The sequence below is a fragment of the Leptonychotes weddellii genome, chromosome 12, assembly GCF_054177405.1.
Source record: "Leptonychotes weddellii isolate Sample4059 chromosome 12, ASM5417740v2, whole genome shotgun sequence".
Classification (NCBI taxonomy): domain Eukaryota; kingdom Metazoa; phylum Chordata; class Mammalia; order Carnivora; family Phocidae; genus Leptonychotes; species Leptonychotes weddellii.
Genome location: NC_138380.1, coordinates 53454474 through 53481828, shown reverse-complemented (window position 1 = coordinate 53481828; position 27355 = coordinate 53454474). Strand labels below are relative to the sequence as shown.

General features: G+C 35.5%; 2 long non-coding RNA genes across 2 annotated transcripts in view; one reads left to right on the top strand and one right to left on the bottom strand.

Annotated features, from left to right (window-relative positions):
- Positions 1-27282, top strand: part of LOC145716550 (uncharacterized) — a 38298-nt gene extending 11016 nt beyond the window's left edge. The window contains exon 3 of the long non-coding RNA XR_014139319.1: positions 25711-27282. This is a non-coding gene — a long non-coding RNA (uncharacterized LOC145716550). The remainder of the gene's footprint in view (positions 1-25710) is intronic.
- The window catches only part of LOC145716549 (uncharacterized), a 60268-nt gene that overhangs the window by 9056 nt on the left and 23857 nt on the right, over positions 1-27355 (bottom strand). Inside the window, exon 2 of the long non-coding RNA XR_014139318.1 lies at positions 11379-11507. This is a non-coding gene — a long non-coding RNA (uncharacterized LOC145716549). The remainder of the gene's footprint in view (positions 1-11378; positions 11508-27355) is intronic.

Below are 27355 nucleotides of genomic sequence, written 5' to 3'. Positions count from 1 at the left end.
TAGATCACAGATATGCACATATGTGATATCAAAAGACATACTCAGAATGACAGTTTACTGTTATCTCTGGCTGGTCTTAAAGCTGTCTTCTAATTTTGAGTAATGAATATATATCAATTTTATAGTCAAGAAAATGACATTTTGGGCGGCTGGGTGCTCAGCTATTAAGCGTCTGCCTTCGGCTCAGGTCATGATCCCAGGGTCCTGGGATCGAGCCCCGCACTGGGTTCCTGCTATGCAGGAAGCCTGGTTCTCCCTCTCCCACTCCCCCTGCTTGTGTTCCATTTCTCACTGTTTCTCTGTCAAATAAAATCTTTAAAAAGAAAAAAAAGAAAGAAAGAAAATGACATTTTTATTTCTATATAATTAAAAGGTGTCCTATGAAGTAGAAAAAGCCTTTGTGGTTTGAATAAAACATATATATGTTAAATAATTCCATTATGTATAGACATAATCATTCCATAATTAGTGATTGGCTAGTAGTGTATGTCAAACGCACAGATTATATTTGTTATATCTCTGCCTTAGAAACTACTATTCTTAAGTAACATCCATTGCTTTAAACTTATATTATTGTGCTATCTCCAATTTGCAACTTATGTGAACCAACTCAAATGTGAAAGATCCAATTGTCTGCCTATGCAGTATGTTGAAGCATATGGAGTGCATTACACCTAAGGCTCAGAGTTTCCGCTGGAGGCTTAGCAGTATCTGGAGTATAAACTAAGGTGTTGTCTTGGACAAATAAAGTCCTTAATGGTTTGAGTTATAGTAAATTTGAAACTGATTCTTCTCCCATGTGTGAAAGTAGAGATTGGGTGGGGGAATTTTTTGGGGGGGGAGGGCAATGGCAAGGTTTAATCTTTAGTGAAGGTCAGAACAGAAGGTGTTCTCATATTAAGGTATGGCAAGAAAAAGTTCAGGGTATCATATGACACCTTCTATTATCCAAGAAGCATGAGTTGCTACAGTGTTAAAGCAGAAGTTTACAGAGTTTCAATGTCTTGAGATTTTCACACAGAGTTTCAAAATGTTACCTTTTCTCCTGGTTAATATCATTTTGGGAAATAGGTTAACAATGCAAAATAGCACATCCCAATTTCTAACATATAACCAAAATTTCTTTCCTTACTTGCTACTGAGAATGTTTAACAAGAAAACACAGTTTAACATTCATTGGCAGTAAAGAAACATCCTTTCTCTTGCTCACTGTCCTCCTTATCCTCCTCTCTCTCTAGCACATGACTTAGATATTATTATTGGTATCTTTAAAATCAAAATACCCTTGGCATTATCAGAGATTAAACCATGGTGGAAATGCACTGAAATGTAAAATTAAAAACAAATCTTAGAAATGGAAGAGACTTTAGAGCTCATCTAGTTCAATCTCTTTATATAAAGGATACAAAAAGGCTATTGACAACTTATGAATGATCCATAAAGTTCTAAATTAAATTAGTAATTTGTTAATGGGCTGTTAGAAAATTTAAATCTCAGATAGCCAACAAATCTATTTCAAAGCAACACTGATGTTTGCTATTATTTCATTATTATCCATTTCAAACTCTCATTAAGGATTTTTTTTTTTTTAAGATTTTATTTATTTGACAGAGAGAGACACAGTGAGAGAGGGAACACAAGCAGGGGGAGTGGGAGAGGGAGAAGCAGGCCACCCGTGGAGCAGGGAGCCTGATGCAGGGCTCGATCCCAGGACCCTGGGATCATGACCCGAGCCGAAGGCAGACGCCTAACGACTGAGCCACCCAGGCGCCCCAGGATCATTAAGGTTCTAAAGAGGTTTCTCTCACTTTTAGTTACATATATTGTTAGCTGTGGAGGGAGGAACTATGAATATAAATGGCATTCATAAATATAGGAATTCATGAAATCTAGATGAATGTCCCTCAAAAATGTTAGCACAATTCTTTATTTTCCAAAATTCCTTACTGAGGTACAACATATATTTTTAAAAGTGGGCATGGTTACATTTTGATGAAAAAATTGTTGTAAGAATTTCTTTAAGATAACAGACCCACTATAGTTCTCTAGCTTTGAATGTACAGATGGAAAAACAAGAAATATACCAACTAAAGTGTTCATTATTCATTCATCATGACTTTTCCTCCAAATCCCATCAGATCTATAGCCAGCCAGGCCACAAGTGGCAGTCAAAGCAACTCCTTGTATGGTGCTTGCCTTTGCTGAGGACTTTCACATAGCTCTGGCCCCCACCAAAATTGTGACATCACTTAGTATTGACACCATAGTCAAGCTCATATATAAGGGCACATGTATACAACCACAAGGGCTATCTGATGTGTGTATAAAAGGAATTTTATCTGGGAATAATAAAAGTGTAATTATTGAAGCACCTGCAACATATCACTTGATTATCAGATACAAATGCCCCAAATTGACTGTCTTCTACCCCATTGCTATTACTGCACACATATTTTATTTTAAATGTTTATTTTGGGGGGGCACTTGGGTGGCTCAGTCAGTTAAGCTTCTTGATTTTGGCTCAAGTCATGATCTCAGAGTCCTGGGATCGAGCCAGCACCAGGCTCTGTGCTCAGCAGGGGGATCTACTTGAGGATTCTCTCTCTCCCTCTCCTTCCACCCCTCTCCCCATTCGTGCTTTCTCTCTCTAGAGTGAATAAATCTTTAAAAAAGAAAAAAAAGAAAAAATGCTCATTTTTAATATGCAGGTTTCCCAGTTGAAAATTTTAAAGCAAAATTTGTTTTATATTTAATTCAATTATAAAGTTAATTCTGCTGTTAATAATTTGACTCAGAATTTCTAGGTTGTCTCAGTTAATACATGTTTACATCTTTTTAAAAAAGATTTATTTATTTATTTGAGAGAGAGAAAGAGAAAAAGAGCAGGTGGGGAGCGGCATAGGGAGAAAGAGAGAGAAACTCAAGCTGACTCTGTGCTGACTGCAGAACCTGACCTCATGACGCTGTGATCAGACCTGAACCGAAACCAAGAGTAGGTAGCTTAAAGACGGCACCATCCAGGCGCCCCTAACATGTTTGCGTCTTCAAAGAACTAATCTGAAGATTGAGAAAAGTGGACTGCCCTAATTCATATCAAAATGTATTTGTGAAATGTTAATATTTTATTGTCCCCTTAAATCTTTAAAAGATTGTTCTTTTATTTTGTATAACCAGGGTTAACTAAAAGTAACTGTCCATAAAAGTCTCCTTGCAAATATGTATTAGTGAGGCACTATTACAACCTATACTTAAGGAAGTTTCATAGCAAATATTTTCCATTGGCTATAAATTATTGTATTACCTCAAAGTTCTATAATCTACTAAAGCATCTAATACTTTAAAGGACCATTTTAATTCATGTTAAAATAAATCATACATAAGTAAGCATTTTCTTATAAACATAATTAACCTGTATACTAAGAAGAGTTTGTTTCATGATATCTTGTGGATATATATTTTATTCATTATAAAATGATAAAACAGAAAGGTTTGTGGGAAAAACTGTGGTTTAAAGGAGAAGAGGTTCAAGATTCCATAGCTACAAAATGTGTGCTAGATGGAGAAAAAAAATACATCATTTTATTTATCTGATAAATGTCAGTAGTGTGTCTCTCCTTTTACCTTGACTTATTTTGCTCCCATTCAAAAAATTTATTATATTTGACAAAGTGCAGCTGTGGTAATAGTTTTTGTTTGTTTTGTTTTTAAATATACATGACACAATGATGGGAATACTTGGCTCTAAAATAGCCCATATATTTCAATTTTAATAGGTCAGATATGGCTTGGGTCCAAAGTTGATTGCAATAAATTTACACACTAAAATTTGCCATCAGCTCGCCATTTCTGAAGGAGGTGTCAAGAATATGAATATGATACAATGTTTATTTTTAAAAATTAACATTATGTCAGTAAGTCTTCACTGAAAATCTGAACAAGTTTGACATGTTCTACATGGGCTGTAAAATCAGATAAAACAAGGACTGAATTTCTGTTCCATTATTTAATATCAAATGACCTTGGAGAAGTAACTTCTTTGAGCCTCAGTTTCTTTTCTGTAAATAGAAGCACTGTAGTTAGGATTAAATGAGATTGAGCACATAAAAGACTTGTACAGTATTTGCTACAAGATTTTATTTTTTATTTTTTTTCTAGAGAGTGAATGAGCAAGTGGCAGTGGGGAGGCAGAGGGAGAGGAAGAGAAAGAATCTTAAGAGAATCTTAATCTCCATAACCAGCACAGAGCCCAAGGCAGGGCTCATCTTACAACCCTGACATCATGACCTGAGCAGAAATTAAGAGTGGGATGCTTAACTGACTGAGCCACCCAGGCACCCCTCGTACAAGATTTTCTTATTAAGAATAATTTGTCTATTTCAGACACTTCAGATTAGACTTAAGTGATATTTGCATTTTAAGAGCACATGTTTACTACAAATGTCCACAATTGTTGCTTTCTTAGCATCATAGATTTTAACAATTATATAATCTGCAAAACAATATTAACTATGTGCCAAAAGAGCAAATTACACTTTTAATGAAAATGTCAATACTGAGCAGGAATTGTTAACTGAGATAAAATGAAAACCATTTTTTACAGTTGTGAAGACAAGTACTACTGGTTCATCTGAGAGATAATGTACATATAAAGCATGTATATTCTATTACCATGTTTAGTGCAAATGAAAACCATCAAGTTAATCATAATAATTTGATTCTATAGTAAAAAAAAAAATACTCAGGTTCAAAATGACAACAAACACTGTACAGAAATATTGAATCCCCACTATATTGTATACCTGAAACTAATATTACACTGTATGTTAACTAACTAGAACTTAAATAATAAAAAAAGAAGAAAAAAATAAACCTTGAAATAAAAATATGTTTTTAATACATTTTTTTTTCAAAGATTTTATTTATTTATTTGTGAGAGAGAATGAGAGACAGAGAGCACGAGAGGGAGGAGGGTCAGAGGGAGAAGCAGACTCCCCGCCGAGCAGGGAGCCCGATGCGGGACTTGATCCCGGGACTCCAGGATCATGACCTGAGCCGAAGGCAGTCGCTTAACCAACTGAGCCACCCAGGCGCCCTATTTTTAATACATTTTAAAACAGGGATCAACACTTGCTTAAATAGGCACTAAAGGACACACAGATTCTTACATTTGCCAGCATTTGGTTATCAACTCTTGTTTGAAATAAATGACAACCAGCTAGGTTTTTGGGTTTTGTTTTGTTTTTTTAATACTGTTATAGATATATTCTTCTGCTTCACCTTTTTCCACTGGATCTTATGCTTTTAAATAAATATATATAAATAATTGTTCATTCTGTACTAAAACATTTCAGTTTTAATTACTAAACACTTATCTAGTTTAGCTAAAAAATTGTTAACCATCAAATAAATTCAATAGGATATAATAAAATTCCAAATAACTCCAAAGAAGTGCTCAGTCACAAAGGAAATATTACAAAGTATAGAAAGATTTCTGTCCTGTGAAAACATGCTTACTTTTAGTACGACAAGATTTATACAGATGAAGCAGATAGGGAATAATATAAGGATATGTAAAAATATATATTCTTCTATAATTTGTGAATGTAAAGAAAAAAGGCTTTATGTATTACAGTGGCTTGCAAAGGCCCCCTTGTAAGAAGATGAAGTAGCATAAATCTGAAGGGAGCTTAGAATTCCATTTAGAGGGAATGTCTATACATTGTTTGGGGCAGCAAGTTAGATAGACAGGAATTTTCAACTGATTATATTTTAGTATAAAAGAAGTTGTTATTGATAGCCATGGTGTCCACCCTTTTGGGACTAGTAGAATGTCATAGTTGACAGAATCAGAAACATTCCATCTAGAGAAGAAGGTGGTTAGTTTTACATTAAATACATGGAACAAAAGCTAATGTTTCATTATTGAAAAGATCCCTTTATTAGATGTACTGGAGCTTGCATTAGAAGGATAAAAGTAAGGCTTGCTTGCCAAGTGATCACTGAAACTATGATTATGCATGAGCTTTCTAAGGTAGTATAAAAGGTAACAATATAAAAATAATAGCTCAGCCTTGTGGTGGTAGCCTTGTACTTAGAAAAGGATTGAAAACCATAAAGAAGGCTTGAAAAGACTTATCAGATGAATTATCAGAGAAGCAAGTGGCAAACAAGTACATTATCCTGAAAGCCAAGAGAAAAGAAAAATTCCATAAATGGGTGATGAATAGTTTCAATAGAATAGAGCTATTGTGGAAGATAATATTTGGAAAAAAAAAAAAAAGACTAAGAGAAAGATATGGTTAAGAGCATAGAGAATGCTTCATCAGAGTATCAGGGGATCCAGAATGCAACAGGAAAAGATGAAATGAATGCAGTATTTTTCAAAAATCTTTATATGAGCCAGAAAAAAAAAAGTGCAGTTACCTAAAGGAGAAGCAAAGATAGAGGAAGTGTTTGTGTTTGTTTGCTTTTTCCTAAGAAAGAAGCAACTTCTAAGAAGTTAAAGTTAGAAAACTGATTATGTTGCCATCACTTTGCACATACCAATATGTATTGAGTGGATAATTGAGAACTAGTTGGAAAAGGCAAAAATTATGGAAACAAGAATTTTTTTTATCTTTTGCATTTTTTAAAATTTTTTAAATTAACATATAATGTATTATTTGTTTCAGGGGTACAGGTTTGTGATTCATCAGTCTTACACAATACACAGCACTCACCCCAACACATCCCTTCCCCAATGTCCGTCACTCAGCCACCCCATCCCTCCCACCCCTCTCCACTCCAGCAACACTCAGTTTGTTTCCTGAGATTAAAAGTCTCTTACGGTTTGTCTCCCTCTCTGGTTTCATCTTGTTTCATTTTTCCCTCCCTTCCTCTATGATCCTCTGTCTGGAAACAAGAATATTTTTGGAAGTCAGAGAAGGTGACTAGGTGATGAGTTTACTTTAAATGAAGAAAGAGAGAAGTGTGCCACTTATAAAACATATTAAAAGTCACCATATTTTTTCTATACAATGGGATGGGATTGCAGAGTTTTAATAAAGTATCACTTCGGTATTTTTTTTTTTTTTTAGATTTTATTTATTTTTTGGACAGAGAGACATAGCGAGAGAAGAGAACACAAGCAGGGGAATGGGAGAGGGAGAAGCAAGCTTCCTGCTGAGCAGGGAGCCCAATGCGGGGCTCGATCCCAGGACCCTAGGATCATGACCTGAGCTGAAGGCAGACACTTAACGACTGAGCCACCCAGGCGCCCCTCACTTTGGTATTAAAGAATAATTAAGAATTTATTAATAATAAGGAATATTAGAGGCTTTAGTTTCTCTTTTCCAGGTATATTTCTCTCTCAACTTTACCATTTTAGGATGCTTGTGTTTGATATACAACATTCTCCTTAAGTATTTGCAATGAGTTCTACAATAAATACTATAATAAGTAATAAATAATACAATTACTAATTTTATAAGATGTAATAGTGTAATCAAAATAGGGACATCACGATTCTGACCCATAAGAACTTGGTAAAGAAAATCAACTAAGTGACTCTCATTAATACCTCAGGAATTTGGGGCACCCCAGTGACTTAGTCCGTTAAGCATCCTACTCTTGATTTCGGCTCAGGTCATGATCTCAGTGTTGTGAGATTGAGCCCCACATCGGGCTCCACACCAGGCATGGAGCTTGCTTAAGATTCTCTCTCTTCCTCTCCCTCTGTCCCTTCCCCCTCCGTCTCTTATTTAAAAAAAAAAAAAAGACCTCAGGAAGTCATTAAGCTTGCAATTTTTAGACACCTATCAGAAGAAAGTGCTTTGCACTTCACTTCCGGTTATGAATTTTTAAGATTCTCTCTTTCATACAAATCTACACCATGCTTTGTCAACCTTAAATCATACTTCATCTTTCTGTAAAGTCTTTTAAAGATTTAACTAAGTTGTGAGATCAAGCATACACACTTCTAGGAAAAATAAAATAATCTGTTTTAGTATTTTGCAAATGGTACAAACAAGACAAAATTTTGTATGAAAGAATTAACACAGTTTTAAAAAGCACTGTGTCTCAAACAGTGTTGAAGGTAGTGTGGATTATGTACTACTGACAACTGTTTTGGAAAATTCAAAACATGATGACTCCAGTATATAAGAATGCATGAATGGTGAAGTGTGTATTAGGAGTCTAAATGTATTAGTGCAAATGTATTCCTAGACTGCCATAACAAATTACCAAAAACTGAGTAGTTTAAAACAATAGGTATTTATTCTCTCACAGTTCTGGAGACTAAGAGTCCAAAATCAAGGTATAGCGGGGCCATGCTCCTTCTGAAAGTACTAGGGAAAAATCCTTTTTTGCTTCTCCCTACCCTCTGGTGGTTGCCAGCAATCCTTGGAGTTCTTTGTAGAACTCCATCATTACCTGGCCTCGTTCACTGTGTCTTTTTTTTTCTTATAAGGACATCAGTTATATTGGATTTAGAGCCCACTCAAATCTAATATGACCTCATTTTAATTACCACATCTATAAATACCCTATTTCCAAATAACGTCACATTCTGAGGTTCTGGGCAGACATGAATTCTGGAGGGACAATATCCAATCCAATACAGTGAATGAAAAGTATTCCATAAAAGTAGAAAATGGAAAAAAACAACATTTCTAAACCATATACTATTTTACATACTACATAATTTAATGTTTTTGAAAATTGATACATTAAATAATATAGACATAGGACTATTTGCCTATATTCCCTACAGTTTATATAACCAAAATGGCCAAAATCTTTATTTTGCATCTTTCTATAGCAAAAATGACCTTATAGTCAGGCATAAATGGTAGTCTGGTGAATCAAATGGTTTCTTATTGATTATTTGCCCCCTCAGAAATGTTTATTTGACCTAGTAAGCCCTCCCCCCGCCTTTTTTTTGACACCACAAAAACAAGGTTGTTCTTAAGCTTTAAGGAGATAATTATATCTGGCATGCTTTGCAATGGAAAAACAAAATAAATATCCTTTTTTCAAAAGGAGAGTTCAAATCAAGCTTAATACACTTCAATCTCCATAAATGGAGTTTTAGCAAAGTTTCTGTGTCTACCCCATTAAAAGACAAGAATGCGTCTATCATCCTAGATGGATACAGCTCAGAGATACAGCAATATATCCATTTCTTCTCACTCTTTCCCCTCCCTCTTTTCTTTTTTCTTTTTCTCTCTAAATCCTTAAAGGCCCAGTCCGATACTCACTTTTGCCAGGAAACCTAAATCATATGTTATTTACTTAGTCTTCTACATATATCGTCTATTGCTTCTCGAAAAGAAAAGAAAAGAAAACTCTAACATAGAGTATAGTTATTTCTGAATCATCGCATCAATGAGATGTTAATAGTTCAAACAACTTTGCATAGCATTTGGAATCGAGGACCACATTAATGCCTAATACTTTCAAACTGCAATCCATGCCTTCTGCAAAGCCTTCACTAATTTTTACTTTTTCTATGTATTTACAGCATTTATGATTGATATGATGGAACTGGAAAGTGTTTCAGCCTAGTTGTTTCAGTTAAGCTTGTCTTATCTCCTTAGATTCCTCTGGGAAGCATCAGATTAATACATTTGGCAACAAAGGACTTAAGAGTCTAAATTTGTAACATGGCCTTATTGCATTCTAGCTTGGGCAAACTACTCCATCTCTTTGCACTTCAATTTCCTCATCTGCAAAGTGAAAATAATAATACATGAAGTATTACTGGAGTGAGGATTTAATGAATTATTCCATGTCAGGTAAATGGAACAGTATTTGGCAGAGAGTAAGTGCTCAATAATTGTTAACCATTGTTCTGTACCTCCTGTAGACCCTCAAGCATTAAACAAGCAATAAGCATCATCTGCATACTTTCTCATTTTTAACAGTTCTTTAAAATACCTGATTTGGTTTAAAAGCTGCCTTAGTGTTGAGTCATAGTATAATTTAACTTGAAAATTAATTGAAAAATGTATATTCCAAATGTTACTTTAGTGAATTTGAGGACTCTCTGATTTCTAGCTTTTGAAGAGATGAAAATCCATATAAAATCTTTAAAAAAATAATTTGGCTTTTAGGCACATTCTTTCAGGTGTACCTGTTTTAGCTCTGCTACTTAAATTGTATTAACTTCAAAAATGCAGTAATGTGATAGATGCAATATCCTGGACTGGATTTCAAAAATGCCATTCATTAATACCAACAGAATTTGGAAGAGAAAATATTGATAAAAAATACCAATGTCTCTGTGCTGTTAATGCTAAATAAGTCGATATTTGACCATGTATGATATGTATAATATAAAGGTACAGAATATAATTACAGCTACGGAAACTTACATATGAGAAGAAATACATACCAATGAAGTACACTATTTGTACCTCATTCACTGAAGGCAATAAAAATTCCTACAGAAGGAAAATTCCCATTTAAACAAAAAGTGCATGAAAAATGAAAGCTGGGGGACTGAGGCTAGTGAAAAATATACACAATAGTTTTACACCCTTTGAAATAAAATTCTAAGTGTAATACATGATATAACAAGACTACCAGAGCTCACACACTTTAAGTAAAATAGGTACAAGGCATTTCGCTTTTATTTACAATACCTGCTCAATAGGAAGATTTTAGGGTCTGGTCTCCCTGAAACTCCAATGGAAGTCTGTATAAAATGCATTTTCTTTGTTAAATGAAATCTTCTGAATTACAATGTATAACTGTGAGCCCTCACTTTATGCAAAAGAGTAAGGAGAAAATTTGAGTTACTTCATTCCTGTAGCATTTGCTTTGTCCAACTTAAGTTCATGACAAAAACCAGGGCCAATCGGACAGTGTTTCACATTCAGTTCAATCCATTCTCACTTAGACATAGTCAAGTATTTCCAGGAGATAGTTTATTCTAGAATTTTCCATTTCTCTTAGCCATAAAGTTCTAGTAACTGTCAAATCTTACCAATTCTATCTCCTAAATAGTTTGGACTTTCGCCTTCCCTTGAAAATCATCTATATTGCATAGTTTATAAAATAACTTCTAAGTTCTTTTGTTTCTAGTGTATGCCTCATCAAGTCCAACCTATGTACTGTTGTCAGAAGAATAAAACCCAAATCTGTTTGTAAATTTTTTATGCATGCGTGAGGCACACACACAATGCCTGGCATATATAGAAAAATACCATTTCATTTTAAGGTAGAACAATGTTGTTTTCCTCTCCTTTAAAAATTCTCTCCCTAAATTGGCATATTATCTCCTTTTTATCTTCAAAATGAAAATCTTTTGCCTTGATGAATTAATTGGATGAACTTGGCACAAGAAACCTAGACTTAAAGTGGCTTAATAAGAAGACATTTTAAATTTCACATACCAGTTTAGAGACACGGTGGGCTCTGGCTCGGGTTCCAGCTCCACTTTTCAGGTTTTTGACTCTGCCTTGTATCAGCTAATGATTCTCAATCTGGCTCCTTTCACGGTTGCAAGAGACTTCCAGCAGTAACTGTGGAACATAATTCCCACCATTCATCTAGTTGGAGAAAAACTATTTTTCTTTTCCATGGAGCTAGAGTAAGTTTCTCACTGATTTCGACTTGTTTACATCTACTTACTCCTGAGCCAATTATTAGAGAAGGAATGAAATTAATACAATAGGCTTACTGATATGTGGGGAATAATTATCTGGAATATAAGGAATACTAAGAGTCAACACATGTTCCCTTCACGTAACATACCTAATTTTTACATGTTATAGCCCCAGCTTCATATACACATACTCTAAATACTAATCATGACAAACTATCTCGTTTCCTAAATGTGTCATGCTCTTTCTCCCCATTAGCCATATTTTCACCTTTCCAAGAATGCCCTTCACCATGTCTCTATTTGACTCATCTTAAGTATTCCTTAAACTTTTCTTAATAAATGTTCCTGATTCTACCAGGCTGAATTAGGAACACTTTCTTATGACCTTGCTTACTTCAAGCACAGTACCTCTCAACCTCCTGAACACTGGATTACTTGGTAGAGCATTTCAAAATACTAATGACCTGAAACCACTCCCAAATATCCGGATTCAGTTGGTCTGGAATGAAGTCTGGAAAAGGGAACTTTTTTAAATTTCTCAGGTGATTCCAATGTGAAGTCTGAGCTGAGAATCCTCTAGCATATCACTTGCCACATCTATTACATGTCTTTCTCTTCTACTAAGTTGTGAGTTTTTGAAGATGAGACTATGTTTTTCACCTTTGAATGCTAAGCACCTGAAAAGAGTGTCTGATACAGTCAGTACTCAGAATTAGTTGATGAAAAAGGCTGTTTCAAAGGATGGTTATTTCAATTCAATAGCTATTAATTGCCTACTGTGTGCTGAACTCTATAGGAGGTGTTGCTATACAAAGGTAAATAATACAGTGTCAGCCTTTACAGGAATTTTTATCCAATGCAGTGCTCAAAAGTGAGCATACTGATAGTAGTATCAGGCTACTACATCTTAAATTACTCTTCCAGAACTTCTGACATTCTCAATGAATAGGGCAAGTCATGTCTTCTTTAAATAATACTCCTTTACCGTAAGTAACTGAATGTGTATTTTTTTAATAGGGTCTCACGGTATATATTTATGAATATGTAAAGCCTAACTGTAAATAGTTCTTTTCTTTATACAAATATTTAAAATATAAAAGAGTTACTATTTTATCTGAGCTCTAATATAAAAATGCTAAAAGAATCCAGCAGTAAGTTTTACTTTGGTTCAGTATTCAAGGAAAGGCAGGCGTTCACCAAATAGAATGAGAAAATTAAAAGCAGTCTAACTGTAGAAAGTCCCTTTGAGCCACAAGTTTAAATTTTTTAATGGTTTTACAATCTTCTCAAGCTTTCAATGGAAAAAAGTGGCTTGACATTGAACACATACCAAGTCAGTAGCATAACTATTTTATAATGTCTGATTGGTCACTGAAAAAAACTGTTTAAAATTCAATCCATGTAATGGAAATGCTACTTAGAAAAAGACCATTCATACTACAGTGCTGCAGGAAAATTGTGGTTATAACAGTTCCCATTTCATTCAGCAGCGGGATTTTTAAAAGAATTACAAATGGAATCATTCCTAGAATATTGCATGTTGAGTATTATTAATATAAATTTTACCATCATAAAATTCACCATTAATAATAAGAAAATGTCATTATTTTTTCATCTTACAGGTTAAAAAAACTTTATATGTTAAATGAAGATTCTCAGGTTAATTTATGGAAACCCTTTGGGAATATCCATTCATAATTCCTCTAGGACATTCACATATTAATTTAACTGAAATGTATTGAATCCTTGCTATTATTGTTTCTCATGATGGAAGGGGTTTGCCTAGTCATCCGTCCAAGTTTCATTTATATTAGTCATGGATTTTGAACTCTGTTTGGGAAGTCTATGAATGGATATTAATGATTAGAGGTTGCAGTATTAGAGATTCTGAAATAGAAGAAGTTTATATGCTGAATAGCTGTCTCTACCCTGCAAAAAACAAATCAAAACAAAAACAAAAACAAGGAAAAGAATCAAAATAAATCAACTGGTGAATTTTTAAAATTCAAAACCTGTTATGGAAAATCGTTATGAAAAGATAAATGGACTTCAACCACATTTAGAAATCAGATACATCTCCTGTATCTCAGTATTAGACAGTTTTGAGGCCTGTAAACTTCTAACTTTTAAATTTGTGCTTATTTCAGCTAAATGTCAACCGCCTAATTTTGAAAAATCCAAACTCACTGATTTTCTTTTATGCCTTTTTTCCTTGTTGATTAGCAGTTTCCAAAATGAAAAGGAAGGGACAGGGAAAGAAAGCATTACAAATCAAACAGAATTTGCCCTATCCTGGTTATCAGCTTTGAAAAATGATTTAGTAGGTTCACCTGGTTTCTTAAAAAAAACACAGTACTAAGGTTTTGTTTTGTTCTGGTTTTTAAATAGACTTTATTTTTTAGGTTCGTAGAAAACTGAGCAACAAGTATAGAGTTCCCATTAAATCCCTGCCTCCATACACACAGCCTTCCCCACTAACAACGTCCCCCACCAGGTTGGTACAATGAGGAACCTACATTAACACGTCATCACCCAAAGTCCATAGTTTACCTTAAGGCTCTCTCTTGGTGTTGCATAGTCTGTGAGTTTTGACAAATGTACAATGGCATGTATCCACCATTACGATATCATACAGAACAGTTTCACTGCCCTCAAAATCATCTGTGCTCTGCCTGTTCATTCCTCCTTCTCCACAACCCCTGGTAACCACTGATGATTTTACAGTCTCCATAGTTTCGCCTTTTCTAGAATATTATACAGGTGGAATTATTCCATATGAAAAATTTTCAGATTGAATTTGATTTAGTAATACATAAAGTTCCTCCATGTCTTTTCATGGCTTGATAGCTCATTTATTTTTAGCACTGAATAAAATAATATTCCATTGTCTGGATGTATCACAGTTTGTTCATTTTCTGAAGGACATCTTGGTTGCTTCCAAGTTTTGGCAGTTACAAATAAAAATGCTATAAACATCTGTGTGCAGGTTTCTGTGTGGACATAAATTTTCCTCTTAGTAAATACCAACGAGTGTGATTGCTGGATCACACAGTAAGACTATGTTTAGTTTTGAAAGAAGCTGCCAAACTGTCTTCCCAAGTGGCTATACCATTTTGTGATGAGAGTTTCTGTTGTTTCATATTCTTGCCAGCATTTGGTACTTTGGCCATTCCAATAACTGTGCAGTGGGATCTCATTGTTGGTTTTCTAATTCCCTAATGATTTATGATGCAGAGTTTCTTTTCATCTTTTTCTATGCCTATTTGCCATCTTCTTTGGTCAGGTGTTTGTTTAGGTCTCTGGCTCATTAATTAGTTTATTTTCTTATTGTTGAGTTTTAAGATTCTTTGTATATTTTGGACAACAGTGCTTTACCTGATTTGTCTTTTTACAAATGTTTTCTCCCTGTCTGTGGCTTGCCTTCTCATTCTCTTAACATTCTTGTTCAAAGAGCAGAAGTTTTTTTCATTTCAGTGAGGTCCAGCATATCAGAACTTCCTTTCCTGGACTGTGCCCTTGGTGTTGTAGCTAAAAAGCCATCCCCGGACCCAAGCTCATCATCCAATTCTGCATTTTAGATTTAGTACTGTGATCCATTTCGAGTTAATTTTTGTGAGGGATGTAAGGTCTATATCTAGATTCATTTTTTTGTATATGGAGGTTCAGTTATATTAAAGTTTTAATGTTCCTTTTGTGACCTGTGTCTTTTGTGATAAACACTTCTAAAGTTTCATTACATTTATTTTTAAAATGCACAGCAAAGTTAACATTAGCAACAGCTATCAAGGCCAAATAATCAAGAATGTTCATGAAAAGAATACCCTTTATAAAGACATCAGACAAATATACAAGAGAACACTTTTATAGGAACCAGAAGAAACATTTCCCTATTACATTTTAAATTATATCTTACTGGAAAAATATTGACTATTAACTCGAGTAGTATTAGTAATTATTAATTAGACAAATTCACACCTACACCTGAACAAACAAAATGCTGTCTGTAAATAGGATGGCATAAAAGCCCAAGCCACTGGTTTACAGAAATGCTGAGAGAAAGGAAAGCATGGAAAAGAAATACCTACTATGCTCATTCAGCCTCTAATTTTAATAATTTATATATCAATCTCTATATACTAACTCTAAGCATTACTGCTAAAAAAGTTCTAAGGCTAGGGGCTTCTCTTAGAAGGTAAACATTTATCCTTTAAATGTGAAAAATGCACATTTATCATAAAAAGATGTGTGGTGTGAAGGATTAAGAGTCATTGTCTGATACTGTAATACATTAAATGTCTTTTCCTCAGTAACCAAGTAACATCCTTTTCACTGCGGGTTCTTAGGACGAAAAGTCAAAAGCTCTGATGAGAGTGTGTGTGCGTATGCGTGTGTGTGGGCACCTAGGTGCATACATGCCTATGTGCATACACATGATCTTTTTCCATGTAAGTGATGAGGAGGTAAAGAATTTTTTTTTCCAGGACTTTGAGAACTGCATATTTATTTATCTTCCAAAATCAAGCACAAGGTAGTATTTAAAATGATGAAATACACCCAGAAATTAGAGGAACAAATATCACTGACAAAAAACTTATGTGATATAGAAAAAAGAGTTAAATATGTGTGTGGAGAAGTTACACTGATTACAGTTTTGGTGGATAGAGCTCCATGCGCACACATTATTTCAATAACTTTTCCTTTTTGGGGGCATAAATGAACATTTTTTTCTATCCTAGGTATATTATTAAAATAAGCAGATTTCCCCTTTCTCTTTCCCTTCAACCCCTGATCCATTTTCCAGTCCCCCAGTGATTCCATGTCAGCATGCTCTGTTTTTGACTAGACAAATAGTACACAGATTTATTCCTACAGAAACAATCTCTGGTAAAATCGTAGTGTCTGCTTGAATAATACCCAAAAGTTAACTGCGTGCTTTCCACTGGCCAGAAATAACTCACAGAAAATGAATCCACAAAGCAGTCAATGGAGTATTATAACCCTCTTAGGGGAGCCATTGTACTATGAGATAAATCTGAGGTGGAGAACCAGCCTTTATTTTACACACACACACACACACACACATACACTGTGTGTATGGTATAAACTCTAGTAAGAATTAGACTATTGATCTGTGAAACTTTTTCACATAATGTTATCTTAATATTCCTTTTATCCACATTGTATCATGGTGATAACATTAAAAATGATATTTATTACAGTTGTAACAATGAGAATGAACTGGACTGCAGTCATTCTAAAATGAGAAGGGACTGATGTTACTTCTTAGGTACAAATTGATATGCATTGGAAAGTTAGTAATATAGGACGTGTGTTCCTTAAACTACATCCCAGAACTTATTTCAGGGAGAAGAAAAGTCTCACACTTTCAATGCATACAGGGATTCTGTACTTCTGAGATTAACTATAAGCATTAATTTGACAAATTTCTTTTACTAAAGTAACTTTGAATTTGGTGGCAGGGGTAGTGCTAAAGGTATGGACAAATGAAGATGAAAATAAATATTTTTAGAAGTAAAACTCAAATTTGTCACATGGGAAAAATCATTAACTTTTCAAGTAAGAATGTTTGACTATTGTAATATCGCGGTTCTGCCAATGTGCAGATTCATCATTTTATGCTGACACGTTATGTTCTAATTTTTGTGTTATTTTTGGGAGTTCACACACTTTCGAAACTTTCTGTGAACATATTTGTATCTAATGTGCCTGAAAACAAAGAAAGGTGATTTTGATAAAGGAAATCGGTGCACAATTAAAAGTGGAGACACATTCTCAATTTGCATCAATCCAATTTAAATATACCCCTTAAAGCTAAATGTCATAAAGAATTAATAGTATTCTAGCCTAGGGATTTGGAAAATCTTTTCCCCTTCCAAAATGATATTCCAGGGGATTTCCAGACCTTTCTTCCCTATTATACTTGACAGCTTTCTATCTTATCACTTCAAGTTCTGATATTTCCTAGAATATCTATATACTTCTACACAAACACACTATTATATCTACGTTGTGCTTCCTTTTACCCTAGTTACATTTCTCACTTCATCTAATTTCTGGATGGTCACATTTATTTTCCTCCAATTCTGGGAAAGGGCAGAATTTACCATGTAAGGACTGAGAGTGACAAAGGGCAGAATGAAGGTGAGGAGAGCATGCCCATGAGAATATGGATCTCATTCCATCATTCTTGCTTCAGAGGTGATGCTCCAAGAGACAAAAAGAAGCAATCGGGTTTGCTGCCAGTCAGAGTGCCTCTGAGAACACAGGATCCTCCACAGGAACCTCATCTCAAGTTTCTGCACCATTTATAGTTATTATTTCCACGTGCTTGCATGTCTCTATATTCTTAATGAGTAAGACAAACGAAAAAAAGGGGGAGAGTAGAAGATAAAAATGGAGCCCTTCCTACATAGCCCTTTTTCACCATTTGTTAATCAGTAAGTATGAAGATTTTCAAAACATCAGTGGGCTTCTGTGTTCTTCAAAAACAAGAGAGAAAAAAAAGACACAGCTGACTTCATTCTGTTCATGGAAGGAGACAGAATTAAAGAGTCTGGTGGGAACAGGCAAAGCCAACAGAGGGTAATCATGCAGGCAAATTCATGCCTCAAAGGAACACAAAAAGGATGAAAGAAAGACTCCTGGACAGAGAAGTGTGCTCCTACTAGAGCCTTTATCCCCAATCCACATCTCCACTTCTTCCCCAGCCCCTCCATACCCCTTGTCCCAGATGTAGTGCCACCAGCAGTAGCTTAGAGCTCATGAAATGCCAAATACTGCCACCAGGCAGAGTGTTCTTATTCCAGTGTCAGGGCTGGGGTGTGACCGGGGCCACTGAACATAAAATTTTGACTGGCTATTCCTTTTAATTTTTTTGCAATGTTATTCTTTATGCACAATACCGAGGCTAAAAAGAACATTGTGGGTCAGTATAGGATATATTCCAATTTGCAAGCAAAGGAGAATAAAAGGTTCCTTAAAGGACCACAAGCTTCTTAAATTGGTGATTATTTGAATAGGGGTGGGATTAAATTATGTATGTCGGAATTACTCATTTTTCAACTTAGATAAAATGTTCGCTTCCCATAAAATAGCAAAGAATGAATTTTAATTCTTTTAATCACCACTATTGACTTACTATGACTTCTCCAATTAGATTTAGTGGGGTAAGGTTTTCTTACTTTTGAAACATAGATAACTTATATCTTAATTATTAAAACAAATATTCTCTATCTACCTAGACAGTTATGAATACACACAGAGATCTCTCTATAGATACATGCTTACACATATAGAGAAGAGACAGAGATATCTATACCTTGTAACTGATACATATCTTGTATCTAATACATGTCTTATATCTCACATCTAGAGATATCTGTTTTTCTAGAGATAGAAACCAAGAACCTTTCATTTTTCTTAAGAATTAGGTTGCACGCACACACACACACTCTTCCTTACTAATAAAGGTGTAGGGAGTATACACACCTATACCTCAAAGTAGAATATAAACTGGAAGAGTACTAAAGATTTTTGCCAAAAGAATAATAAATAGAAAATGACATGATCTGAAAGGGACTTTCTTCCTATGCAATTTTCATAAGATTTATTTTAAATTCATAAGATGCCTTCCTAATTTGAAGCAAGCCTGTATTTGAAAAAGACACTATACCAAAAAAATTATTTCTGAGTCCAGCTTTAGATACAGGGAAATGTTAAGAGACATTTTACTGCTATCACACAAATTTAATTTTCACATCAATAAAAAATACATGATAATTAAAAATCTCTATAATACCACAGAAATAGAATGTTATAATATTTAATGTTATCTATACTATTAAGATTTAATTTTTGTCAATGCATATTTTAATTGAAAACACTCATAAAGGTTTAGTTTATTTTAAGAAAGGAATGATTTAAGGCAAAATAATAGGATATAGTAGAAGAACTACAGTGCACAGCTGGAAGCAATAAGCTGAATTTCTGACGTTTTGTCAAATTCTAATTGTTTTGACTTTAAATTTACATATCTGAATATACAATATTTTAATATGAAAGAGTTTGGTTTAAAAATGTTTGGCATTTCTCATAACACCTTAAAAATTTAACATTTATATAGGGGCGCCTGGGTGGCTCAGTCAGTTAAGCATCTGCCTTTGGCTCAGGTCATGATCCCAGGGTCCCAGGGTCGAGTCCGACATTGGGCTCCCTATTTAGCAGGGAGTCTGCTTCTCCCTCTCCCTCTGCCACTCGCCACCCCCCACACTTGTGCATGCACTTTCTCTCTCTCTCTGAAATAAATAAAATCTTTAAAAAAATAAAAAATAAAAATTCAACATTTATATCTGTATTATTGTACTTGATACTACAGAGAAGTATTTTCTTGACCTCATTAGGTGAGCATAAAAGCTTTTATTTTGGCAACTTCTATCTAAAAAAATTATCATCAAAATTGGAGGTATTTAACAATATGATACCAGCCTATTGTTTACAAAATAATAATCTGGCTATCATCCAATCTTAGCTATTTTCATATAGTAACATACGGCTCTTTTCTTGAAAATATCTGAGAACCAGTTTCTAAACAATTGCATTTTCCCATATAATTTCATTTATTCAGATACTTACTTCTAGTTTTCTATAAGTAGAATATTCACTGTTTTAAATAGTATTTCTAGAAAGACAAATTAGCTTAAAAAGACCCAATCCTGGAGTTTGTAAAATGTTCATTATTGGACAAAAAAAGCTCATTCAGGTTTGTGACATGGCATCTGACAGTCAGGATAATCTCAATGTTCATAGTTTACAAATACCATCACCATGATGACAAAATCTTCAAATAGTCTTGGAATAATTTAGACCTCTGATATTCTAGAACTCTAAATAAATATTCTAAATACATATGTAAATATATATGTATATACTCAATACAAACATATGCACATAGATATTTTTCCCCAAATAAACAGTATTATAACAGAAAAAAAGTAAAAACCTCATGAGTGACTAAAAGCCACTGACTTGATTAAATCCAGTCAAAATGATCATGCTTCTCTGTGATCAAAGCAGCACAGGCTCTAGGACTACTGTCTCATTCTTTCCCACACTTGTATCCTGATGTCAGGAGGACATATATTTGGATTCCCGAATTCTTGCCTCCCTAAGGGAATTTTAATTTCCATACAGTTCTCAGTAGTGAATATAACCCATCACTTCACACCATATAACATTTCTTTCAATGTAGCAGATGCTAAAGATGACTTATTTAACTGAGTCACACTTCCACATGATACAATGCATTTTGAGTATTTGGGTTATAGCTGGAAATTAAAGTAATCTATAGAGGCAAAGAAAATATTCTAATGACATACTTAATTTAAATGATAAAATTTTTTTTAAACATTGCTCCTTTTTCTATTTTCATATTTTTGGCAAGAAATAAATACTTAGAAATCTCCCAGAGCTGAATTTTAAAATCTAAAAAGTCAAGATGTTAAACTCTACTTTTTAAATTAAAAATATTAAAATTTACATTAAAATGGTATAGATTTTGGGGCGCCTGGGTGGCTCAGTTGGTTAAGCGACTGCCTTCGGCTCAGGTCATGATCCTGGAGTCCCTGGATCGAATCCCGCATCGGGCTCCCTGCTCGGCGGGGAGCCTGCTTCTCCCTCTGACCCTCCCCCCTCTCATGTGCTTGCTCTCTCTCATTCTCTCTCTCTCAAATAAATAAATAAAATCTTTAAAAAAAAATGGTATAGATTTTAATGCCTCAAACTTAAAATGCTTCTTGGGTGCCCAATTTATACACAGCCTGTATTAAATGCCATGTAATCTTTATAGAAAAAAGAGAAGCTGGAGATATCATCTTTAAGAATATTCCTTATTTGCTTTTAATATGGATTATCAATCTAAAAACTACACATTTTAGACTTTGTGAAATTTTTCAGCCATAATTATTAGAAAATGGTCATTCTTAGGTGAGAGAAGAGCCCTATTAACTTTGTAATCCTTTGAACAAAGATATTTTGCTAATTATACATGTACATTATTTTAAAATTATATTTTAAATAGAGAATAAAAAACAACAGGGTATAACTTCTGCAGATAATTACATCTTAATTTATATTAACAGTATATCTAGGAAAAAGCTTCTAAGGAGTGTCTTATTATTGTTGTTGTTGTTATGAAATGACCCATAATATGCAGATGTGGAAAATCCCTATTTTTCCAGTGGCCAGATGTTTTGAACTTGTGTTGACTGAACCATAAAAATGGCTGACTCTACCACTCTACCACTAAGGAAATTAAACCTGAAAGATATATTTCCTTGTTTTGTTCCTCTTCTTTTTTTTTCCCTCTGAATTACCTGCTTTTGCCACAAACTTCAGATTCCCTTCACTTATACTTTAAAATTATTTATTAACCTCTCAAGCAAGTGAGCAAGATAGTCTTAAGCAGTTAAGTGGCTGAAAGGTGATTAAAAAAAGAATGCTGTACCACAGAGTTTATTATTATTATTATTATTATTTAGCCCTGCATGATTTTAAAGGTTTAGATGTTCTGGAATGAAAAAGTTGTACTGGGAACAAAATAGACTTACACACAAGAAAGGCCATGTTTCCTAAGGAGACTACTATATGATCCACACCTATATGATACACCACTGAAACCCAGATGTAGGGACAACACAAAAACAAAACAGAACTTAAAAAAAAGGAAAAACTGGAAAATATGCTTAAGTGTTGGAGAAGTTAAAAGTCTATCAGGAACACCAGATTTAGGTATCTTAAGTACCAGGAATAACAGCCCACCAAAAGTACTTCACAAAATACAATGACGTTTCTGAGAATTATTTGGAAAATCGATTCTCAGTATGTTTAAAACCTAAGAACATTCCTCTGACAGATTCTGCTAATATGAAACTGGCTTTTGAAATTCTGAGAAAAAAACTGCAGCGTGTTCATCTGTGACACTGAATCACATCCTGTCAGCGCCATCTATCAGTTGCAGTTTAAACTGCAATGAAAAAGAGATTCTAAAAGTCTCTTGACTATAAATAACCAAAATAATTTCTTAAATCATGTAATATGCAGTTGTGTCTAATATGAAACATTTTATTTTGAACTCACCATTTTATATTTTCTCTATGGCCTCATAATAAATGATGTAGGTGGTTTCCAGTTAGTTGAAAATATGTAGTCACATAATCCATGAATATGTAGAGATCTACATGTCATACAAAAATACAGTTTCCTAGATCAATTAATATTTGAAAATTCAGTTATTTTTATCACAACCAACATTTCTCCAGGACAATATACTGTGCTCAGAGTTTGTCCACGTCTTTCTAAGTATGATGGTATGTCATGCAGTAAATATTTTACGTATCATTGGCCTTCTCTAGGATCCAGAAAAATCCTATCTTTTATGCTAGTACAGATATGAGCTGGACATTTAAAGGCCTAGAAGGTTAGTCTTTATTTTTCTCTTGTGATACTTGAAAATAAATGAAATAAAACTTATTACTAAATCATTAAAGCATCATCACAAGATGTTTTCATACAGTTATTTGGTTTCGAGCCTATAGAATGGGAAGCACGCTATGCTACATTTTGCGTTGGAGCCCTTGCTTTAGTTAAAAGACATTAAAATCTGTCGCTGGTATGTGGTATATATAACCTTCTCTTTCCAAAACTAACAGCTGGCTCCCTTCTCATTTCCTTCTCTCCTTGTCTTCTTCTTCCTCTTTCTCCTCCTCTTCTGACAAAAGCAGAGAAATTATTTGAGCATTTTGAAATAAATGTCCTTCTGGGGCCCAACATGTCTCTCTCTTCACTACACAATTAGAAAAGCAGAAGAGGCTATGCAAACTCTAGAACCACCCCAAACTGTGAGGCTGAAGGGTGAGCAAGTTTTCAAGATGAAACACAAATGCTTCCCCATGGGTAATCAAATCGGCTTTGGTACTTGAATCTATTCTAAAGATTGAAAAAGATAATTTGCTTATATGCATAAACAACAAAAAGTTGTACACATTTGTCATTTGCCTCAAGGTATTTCTTCTTTCATATATAATCTCCATTGTGTATTACAAATGAAATGAATGAAAAGAATATTTGTTGGATCATAAAGCTCTATTTGGTTTTCTTCTTTAAAAACTTTACAAAGAAGTTTAAAGCCCCACAAATAATGTTCCAATTTTTTTGCTTTTAGCAAGAAAAAGTATTCAGTTTGCACTTGTCCAGACCTCAGCAATATAAAGGCCTTTTCCTTTTTGGGAAAGGAAGCTTTTTATACCCTTGGTTGACTTCACAAAAAACAATCTGGGACACAAATGTAGGCAATTCAAACTAGTCGTTTGGGTGAAAATCTCTCTGTCTTCATCTCACTCAAAATATTACTTAAATGTAATCTGAACCATTTAGAGTAGCTCTACTTAAACTGTGTTATGTTTTCAGTAGTAAAGACTGATAACTTGATAGTTCCCAAGGGTTTGATTGTTACAGTTTAAGTACAGAGTTGACATTACATGCTATTTTTCCAAAAATCCCCAGGGCTATGTTAGAGATGAGATAAGTAAAGATGTATAGAGCTGTTTAAAAATTTGTGGGTATCTTCAAACCCAGTACTGTTAGTCAACCTTCCTATAGGTCTATTCATTCTCACATTAATATAATCTTTCCACTGGTAATTAAAAGAAGGTAATGGAAATTTGGTTTCAAAGTTCTAAATATTTATATATGTATGTATTAATTGTGCTCTGAATTTGCCATTAAAAAACTCTGTAGGTATTATTTTTTTTGGAGGTTCTCTGTTCAATTTTTTCATTCTCTCTGTAACTTAGAATTTGACTTTCATAATTTATCCTCTGGGTATGGCTCCCCTCCCTATCTTCCTAACTTCAGTCTCACCATTCTTCAATACATCCTTCCCACAGTTATCAGATTGATCTTTCTAAGGGGTTTACCTCTCCATTGCTGCATAAAAATACACACTGGTCCTCAACAACACTCCCTCATGACAAGACTTCATAACCCTACTTCTCTACCCAAACCTGAAATTCAGCTACACTGAACAGAGGACAGTTATTTTAAAGATCTTGAGCTCACTTGCACTCTCTCTCCTTCCTGCTCTCTCGCTCCCTCCCCCACACACTCCAATCCCCCAAACTCATAGGCTTAGAGCATCCTCACTCATTTTTTAGTACATACTAAAATGACACTCCTATGAGAACTCTTTCTTGATCTCTTGAACCCCTCTATCAGAATGCATACCTGATCCATTTAGTAACCCTAGCACTGGACTAGAGACTGTTGATCAGTATAAGTTCACTGAGTAAGTGAATGGACTGGATGATAGAACAAAAAAAGAAAAGAAATCAACTCAGTAACTTTAGAAACAAGGAAACTGAGAGGTAGTTTAAGAGACCTAAGTCCACTCTTTGAAAAAAAAAAATAGCATTATAACTCAGATGACAATTATCATTCAGTGTTCCTTCCCCTTCTTATATCTTGATAGCAGTTCCTAAAAATTCTTAGTATCAATAACATTAATTTATGACTAAATCTAGCTACATACAATGGCCTCGTAAGAATAACATGCTTTGCTTTTTTCTTTTTATCTAAACAAAGTGTGTAATCTAGAACAGTGAAGTTTGAATTTAGTAGCTTCTGCCCCATGCCTGAGGTAGAGAACACAGCTTTGGGAACTACGATTGAGTGATAGCCCTACCTATGAAGTAACCAGGCTGCCCACTTAGCCCTATTTTCCATGGTTTCTTAAATACTTGGGTTTTTCTGAAAAAAAAAAAAAAATTTTAAGGTTGGAGAAGTATATCCAGCTGGCTAGACTCTGCTTCCCATGTGTTCTTAATAACTTTTATTTCCCTAAGGGCTAGCCTATGCTTCTCAAACCTGGCTACACATGAGAATCACCAGGGTAACTTTTGAAAAAAAATACCAATGTGTGAACCCATAACCAAAGATTCTGATTAAATTGGTCAGGGGTGGATCTTGGGCCACAGTAGGTTATAAAACCTCCCATCTGATTCTAATGTGTGGCTGGACCTGACCATCTCTACTTTCCACTTTTTCAGGTGAAATACCAGAATGGCCTGACCCTTTATTCGCTCTGCAACATCATTTCTGCACACAACTTCCAAGGCAAGGGGATGCTGCATGCTCAATACATACTGACTAGTCAAATGTGGAAAGAATGATGCATTTGAAGATTATTCTTTCCTTCTGTTTTAGTTTGGGAATGCGGCTAGTCAATTATGCCTATGAGGACCAAGTGGAAGAGACGAAATCATTGTATTCCTTACCATCAATGTGTGACTCTGTCTTGAAAAGAATACCGGAATCCTATTCAGTCTTTATTTTGGAAAGCCCTCCCTCCACCCCTGGAGGCTGAGGCATGTGGTCAAAGAAAATGAGTACAGAACAGATAACCAATTCCCCTAATTTTTCTTTAATTCCTGGTATTTTCTTACTAAATTCCCATTGCTCTAAACTCAACTCTCCCTTGCATGGAATATGTGATCTGAAATAGGCCCTATATCCATGTTAAATGTTAAAAAGATACTACAACAATAGAAGAGATAATAGCACTTCAGTAACAATAACAGATAATAGCACTTTAGTGCCTTATGACTGCGTAATTAGTGACGCTTCTCTTGAGACGTTAACTTTGGTGTTAGTGGGGGTTAAGGGAAAAGAGACTGCTGCTAATGTGCCACTGATATTCAGAGGGTGTTGGACACTGAAACCTAAGGCTATCTATTCTGAGGGCTGGCGGCCAATTTCAGCAATGTGGAAGCTGATAATTAAACAGAGAAATCTGGCTGCAAATTAAATGTACTATTTGGCTTAATGAGCATACGCTAGAATGAGTGACTAAGAGGTAAGAGAGACTGACCAGGGTGATTCCGGTCGCCGCAGCCTGGAGGCGGAAGCGGACCTAATCCACGGGAGCAGGTAACCGCCGCACGCCGGCCTCGCCTCCGTGACCGCGCGCGGCCTGCTTGCCCTGTCCGACTACCACGACTGCACCAACTTCCACAGCCCGAAGGCCTACCTGGCGCACAAGAAGTTCTCATGCTCCTCCCCGCCGCAGCCTCTGCGCGCCTTCACCCACATCTTGGCAGGCTTTGAGTGCTCCTACAGCCCCGGACTGGCACGGCCCCCGGAGACCTCAGGGGTCACTTCCGCCTGGCGCGCTGCCTGCTGGGGTCGGGGAAAATCCCCCCCGCCGGAAGCCGTTCTGTGCGGCCCACCCTCACGCGCCGGGCTTGGCGGCCCGTGGGACAACCTCAAAGACCAAGCGCTGAAGGAGTGGCCCCTGGGCCTGGTAGATGGAAGCCCACGTCCTGTCTACCCGGGTCTGCCGCCACCAACTCAGCCCACAGCATCTCACCAGCGCCCGAACGCGCTGCGGGCCTTGCTGACGACGCCCCCTTTCCGTTTGGACAAAGGCGTCCAGACTACCAACGAGGGGACCACAAGTACTGCTGTCTGTCCACCCTCATCGCCCACAAGGAGTATTACTGTTCCTCTCAGGCCGCCGAACATGTGAAGTGAGCCAGCCGACGCACTTCGTCCTGAAGACCAGTTTTCCTGCGCCAGCTGCTCTAGGCAGAAGCGAAGGCCGGCTTACCCACCTTTGAAGAGACGGGTGCCTGGGTGGCTCAGTTGGTTAAGCGACTGCCTTCGGCTCAGGTCATGATCCTGGAGTCCCTGGAT